Source organism: Pezoporus flaviventris, unplaced genomic scaffold (assembly GCF_033815535.1).
Source record: "Pezoporus flaviventris isolate CSIRO_AGI_PZ_B2104156 unplaced genomic scaffold, CSIRO_AGI_Pfla_v1 ptg000078l, whole genome shotgun sequence".
In the NCBI taxonomy this organism is placed as follows: domain Eukaryota; kingdom Metazoa; phylum Chordata; class Aves; order Psittaciformes; family Psittacidae; genus Pezoporus; species Pezoporus flaviventris.
This window is the reverse complement of record NW_026892626.1, coordinates 5,513,519-5,519,518: the sequence shown is the minus strand read 5'-3', so window position 1 is coordinate 5,519,518 and position 6,000 is coordinate 5,513,519. Positions and strand designations below refer to the sequence as shown.

The 6,000-nt window shown below is 44.0% G+C and overlaps 1 protein-coding gene across 1 annotated transcript in view; it reads left to right on the top strand.

The window, feature by feature from the left end:
• ABAT (4-aminobutyrate aminotransferase) overlaps positions 1–6,000 on the top strand; it is a 61,342-nt gene continuing 55,342 nt past the window's right edge. The window contains exon 1 of the mRNA XM_061474121.1: positions 1–70. The gene's annotated coding sequence lies outside the window, so the exon portion shown is untranslated. The remainder of the gene's footprint in view (positions 71–6,000) is intronic.

Below are 6,000 nucleotides of genomic sequence, written 5' to 3'. Positions count from 1 at the left end.
CGCTCCGGCCCGGCGCAGCCCGGTGCCACGGTGCGCGGCGGCTGGAGGAGACGCAGCCCTGCACCTCCGGGTGAGCGGCGGAACCGTGCGGGACGCTGGCCGCTCGGGGCGGGGGGGCCTGGCGGCTGCTTCCCGACAAGCGGTTCTCCTTATGGCCCCGTGGGGTGGGGGAGGTGGGCGGGCTGCCCGCGCCGGCCCCTCTCCGGTACCCTTCCCTCGCCGTATGCCCCCAAGGGCAGCGCTGCCGTGCCCGTCACGCCGGGGCTCCCTGGCATCCACCGTGCCGCTCTCCTCTCGGATGTCGCTGGGAGGGCGGCTCAGGCGCGGAGATCCACGGGGCTGTCTGCGTTCCGCGGGCTACCGGTGCGCTGACATCCGCTGTAGTCCTTGGGTCGTCAGACCCGAGCGTGGCTCCGGCCCCTGCTGGTGCCAGGCATGGCGCGGGGCAGTGGTTCCCCATGGATTCGGGGACCTTCCTGAGCAGCGGTGGTGTTGTCACCCGTGAGTTCCGCCGCATGAGCAGGCGTCTGCGGTGCTGTGTACACAGCTCTGCAGCCCCGCCGTGGCTGAAGGGATCGAGTCCAGCGGGCGGGTGGACCCTGTCACAGACTTTAGCAGGGGAAAAGGGAAAAGAAGGGAACGAGAGGGCACAAAACCTGGTAGAAAATACATGCATACCGTGGAGAAAACCCTATTGGCTTTGCAGATAGCTCTCCCCTTCTTAATATGTTGCTGCCAGCTGAGTAATGGTGTTTATGGAGGCCTACTGCTGCACTTCCAGCTGAGAATCTCTCCAGTTCCCTGTTCTCCAACTTGTGATGCAAAACCCAGGCTCCCATCTCAGGCTTTGCCATGAGACCTCTTTGGCTTCACTTCCCTTACCTGCTTTGAAGTAGTGTGTGGTTGTTTACCTAGAGCTTTACTTTTGCCTAGCTTGGCTTTTGCCTCTGTGATTCTCCTTCTCTGTTTATAAGCTACAGTGAAGGGAGTTATATGCAAACAAACTCGAGTCTTGTTTTCCAAGTAATTTTGTAATCAGTAATGAATGTTCAGGTTTACAAAAGTTGGATTTTGCCCTGCATTTCAGAGGCGTGGCTCATGGGCATGTAGTTTCAGGCAGGGAGTTCAGTAAAGGGTGAAAGCCAACTGATACGAAAGAAGGGTACTTACCTTCTGGAAGCTCTACAGTAAGAAAGTTACCTATTGAATCTTTTATAGTCTGATTATTTTAGTATAAATTGAATTGAGGATATTTTTTACAGCTCTTGTTGCATTGTGGGGTTTGTTTTTGTTTTTTTTTTTTACTGTAATTGGACTGTCTATGTACTTGAGTAGTGTGTTGGGCAAATTGTGTCTGGGCTAAGTTTGTCTTCTCTAGTTACAGTGATTGAAATACTGGATCACAACTTGCAGTACTAAGGCACAGTAAATGCAAAGGATAATATCTGCATGTCATAGTGTTTCTTATTCTCGCTGTTCAGAGCACTTCACAATGAGATAAACATTACTGGATGGACTGTACAGATGGGAAAACTGAGACAGATGCAGGGAAAGAAATCTGTTACTGCAAGTAACCTGCTAGGTAGCCTTTTGGACTTGGGGTCAGCGTTCAGGTCTTCTGTGTCTGCAGTCAGCCAGCGCTCTGCCGTTACACTGCATTGTACTTCTTGGACAACTTGGAGTGCAAAAGGCTGTGATGCAGACATCTTCAGACAATGGAGACCTGAGTCTGTAAGTGTATGGTGTTATTAGACGAGCTGACCACTTATAAAATGCAGGGGAAAAAATTGTAATAGAACTGCTTTCTCCAGAGTTCAGCCCTTTAGTCTTGTGAGGAATAACAGGCTTAGCAGCATGCTGTGCAGTGAGGTGTCTTGTGCATTCAGATACAGAGTAAATTGAAATAAGTGGTTAAAATGGGATATTTATGCCCAGGAAGCAGTAAGCAAACACAGCATGCAAATATATGCCAAGCAGAGCAGTAGGTATACTGCTGGCAGCTGTGTTGTCACTGGAAAAGGAAAATGCCCTGATCTGGATTTTCTCAGAGAGAAATTAGGATGTGCATAGGCTGTGTGTATACACATCCAAACTAGTTCACCTGCCAGCAGCTTAGAGGTCTCCAGGTGTTCCCTTGCCTTGTTTGGTTTGTGTGGTGCTTAACAGTGGAGTTTCGGAACAGTTTGTACAATGCCTTGTACACCCCACAGCTGGATTCATCAGCAATCCAGCAAAGCTGCCTGTGTGTTGAGGTACAACTGCACAGATCTCAGCCTGGTCAGGTGTGCTGCCCTCAGAGCTTCAGTGTGTCACCTGGTTTGTGCTCTGATCACTGGGCCTGAATTAAAGCAGTTCGAATTACCTTATGACATACACATCTACTACTGCTTAGCTTCATACTTATGGTGATATGTTCATACATCAGGATTCACTGTATTAGGAAGATGTCACAGCTGGTCTAAATCAAATTTGATCTGATTCTTGGCTTCCCAGCTCTGTTTTGTGACTTCATGAATTGAGAGTCCTTTCCAGAACCACTTTAAAAAAAATCTAGCTGTTTCAAGTACAAATTAAGATTCCTTTCTTTTATCCAAATGGAAAGAGCTTGTGGAAATGTTTTGGAAAAAAAGGGATGTTTAGTGGTGATACATGTGTGTACTGTATGAAAACTATCACATTCATGTTGTATCCCTGTTGTTAATATACAACTCTGTTGTATCTTAAAATATTACTGTATTGACTGTATACTGTAAACTTTCAATCAAATGGTGCCTCTTTGAACTCGAATGAATCTCTTTTGCTTTTGGCTTTGCTTTTGCCAGAAGAAGCAGAGAGAAGAAAATATGTTTTCATGGGGCAGTTCTCAGATTTCATGTAATACACTTCTCCTCTGCATTGCTTTCAAAGACTATTTGATTCCTCCTTGTATGTCAATCTGTATGTGTCATTTTTGTTCAAGGAGGCTTTTCCAGTAGTGCCTCCTATTCTTTTACAGTTCTTCATAAGCTCTTAAGAATTTTTCAGGCATAACGGTAAGTCTGAATCAAAAGGTGAGGTATCTTACCCATTTGAAAGAGTAACTAACAGAAAAGAGCTGGGTTCCATCAGGAGAGTAGCGAGTGCTGATGTGTGGGAAGCTGTGAAAGTATAGGTAAGTAAAGCAAAAATGACACATCAGGAACACTGCAGCTTAAAGACCACAAATACAGCACACAGGTAATTATCAGTGTGGGCCTGTCACCTATGGAAGGATGGATATGCTGTAAGCCTTACATAACAGTTGTATCTTCTGGGAGGCTGAAAACTCCCTATTTTTGTTCCAAACTGATCTGCTTTCAAATTCCTTTTCTTCATGAACAGAATAGGTTACCTTAGGGGTCAGGAAGTTAAAGTAGATAATTCTACCAGCTCTGTGGCTTGAAAGCCAGAGCATCCCTGTCCCCCTTTGTTTCTGAATTTTGTGATCTGTTTTATCAGATCACAGTCCTGTTTCCTGAAGTGACGGCTATGGGCCAGGAAAACACAGAAAGTGACATTTTCTTAGCCATATGGTGTTTGTGCAAAAATAACAGTATTCTGGGTGTTTTCCAAAGCATGCAGAGTCTATAAAACAGAGAATATTGTTGTAAATTGTTTCTGTGGCTCTCAGACTCTTTTCTGATCTGTGGGAGTACAGGTTTGTAGTGCATCCTTGTATTAGATTGTTTGTCTTTCCTTTTGCAAAATATTTTACTGTTCATTTTCCATCTCTTAGCTAGATACTAGAAACTCAGCAGAAGAATTGGCTAGGAATTTTGGTTATGTATTGCAGTTCTTGCTTCTACGAAAGAAGAAGGTTGTCTCTTGCTGTCCAGTGGAGGTGTTTCTCTTTGCAGCGGAGAGAACATTTTCAGAGAGTATGATTTTCTTTTTGATCACTTTTTGCAGCATGGATTTTGTGTTCTTCCATCCTAGTTTGTAGATTTGGAGTATTTTTGTGTTTTGTGCATAGCAGCTTGTACAGCTGTAAATTCTGTTGAGGAAATGAGGCTCAGGCTGGATAGTCAATTATTTTACTGCACCAGCCAGCAGCTGATCTCACTCTCTGCCTTTGGGAAGGTATATTGCAGTTGCTTCTGAAGCTGTACTTCTGAAAGTTGGACACCTGCAGTGTCAAGGACCACAGGACATGAACTTCCTTTTTAAAAGAAATGATAAAGCTGCACTGGTTGGTGTGAGAAAGCACAAGAACCATGCAGCTGAAGTACTGCTTTTAGTATGTGAGTGCTGCCAGCTTGAAGAAAAGGGCCAGGAATGTGAATTGACTTAGGTGATTCCCCTTCATATCGTCTATTGTAATTATTTTAGTGAATCTCTTTCAGTTTTAATGCAGGAAAAAAACATTTGTGTAGGTGAGTCTTTATACTGTACTGCATCAAACTCTTATTGTGGTCTCTGGCTGAAAGGCAGAGTACTATCTAACTTTCTGTGGCAAGGTATAAGGCACTTTGAAGGCAATAAATCCTCAGACTTGGTGAGTTTCCCGTTTAGATTTTATGATTTCACTGAAATACAACTTGGCATTGCCAGGGAGTGGAGCTCTCTAGGAAGTGTTTATCTTCCTGGGACTCTTGTGAAACTCAGAGAGTAGAGCTCTCTAGGAAGTATTTATCTTCTTTGGACTCTTGTGAAACTTAGTAGTTTACAAATGAAAATGAATTCTGATGGTGTTTCTGGGGGCAGTTTAGAGTAATGCAGCTCTCTAAAGATTTAATGTAAAAAGTCAGTATATCTCAAGTGTATTTTGGGTGACAGGATGAAGTGCCAAAGTACTGGCTGTACAGAGGGTAAAACAACTTCTGAACCTGTCTGCAGGTTTTCTTATTTTGAACACTTAAAAATATTCCTTATTCCAGATGGAATTTTCCTTGCCATCCCCAAGCAAAGTTCAGTTTTAATTTCACAAGTGAAAATACGTTGCTTTGCAACTGTTGTACTCATTTATAGTTCTATTTTATGTAGGAATTTTTTAGCAATGTCCTCAAAATGCCCGGAGTTTGAAACCTGGCATAGCTCAAGTGCTTCCTGTTTTTGTTTGGTTTGGGGGTTTGGTGGATTTTAATTTATTTTAATACTTTCCTGCCTAGCTAGATGTGGGGCAGAAAATTGGCTGGATATTAGCAAAGGGACCGAGTAATCGCTGAGCAATCCTTACCTGGCACCTGCTAAAACACACAAGTAGAATCCAATTTAGCTTTGGCTTATAGCATATTAATATTTTGTGCCGATTCCCCCATGATGCTTTTCGCTGCATCAGCTGAGAGATTTGGATTGCGGTTCCCTCTGTCAAAGTCTGTTTTCCGTTCCCCACTGACTGTGCTGCTTTCACAGCTGTATCAGCCATGTTTGTGAGCATGCTGGCATCAGGATCAGATTCCTCACGTTTCCTTTCATCTCTTCTGCCATCTTCATATCATGAACACTGGATTTTCCTTGCTGAAGCCTTTTAGACTGCCTGCAGTGTCAGCATGGCGTAGTCTATTTCTACTGGTCTTCACACTTAGCTTTCCAGCCCTGGTGTTTTCACTGTCTTGGATCTGTTTTAAGAACCTGTCAGCTCTAAAATAAATGCTTTTGACTAGAAGACCATTATAGGTCTAGGAGGTACAGCAGAACATATGCTGACCTGTTCTCATACAAAGGGAAGCTGGAAGGATGGACAGGGTAAACTGAAAGAAAAGGTGAGGAGAGGAGCTGTCCTGCCAGTGATGTTAGTGGGCATCTCAGCCTGGAGTACACAGGTTGCCTGTGTGTTGGCTGGGTGGCTAGAAAGCACTGTGATGTATTTATGGGAGTGGAAAAGTATTATCAGAGTATGGATTTCTAGCGCAAGGTTTTCTTTCAAGTTGTTTGTTGAGGATGAGGTTAAGTGCTTCTGTTGTTGTTTTTTTTTTTCCCCTTGGTTTCATCACTGGTTTCTCACAGAAGAAAACAGTGAGTGTTGGGAAAAGACATAAATTA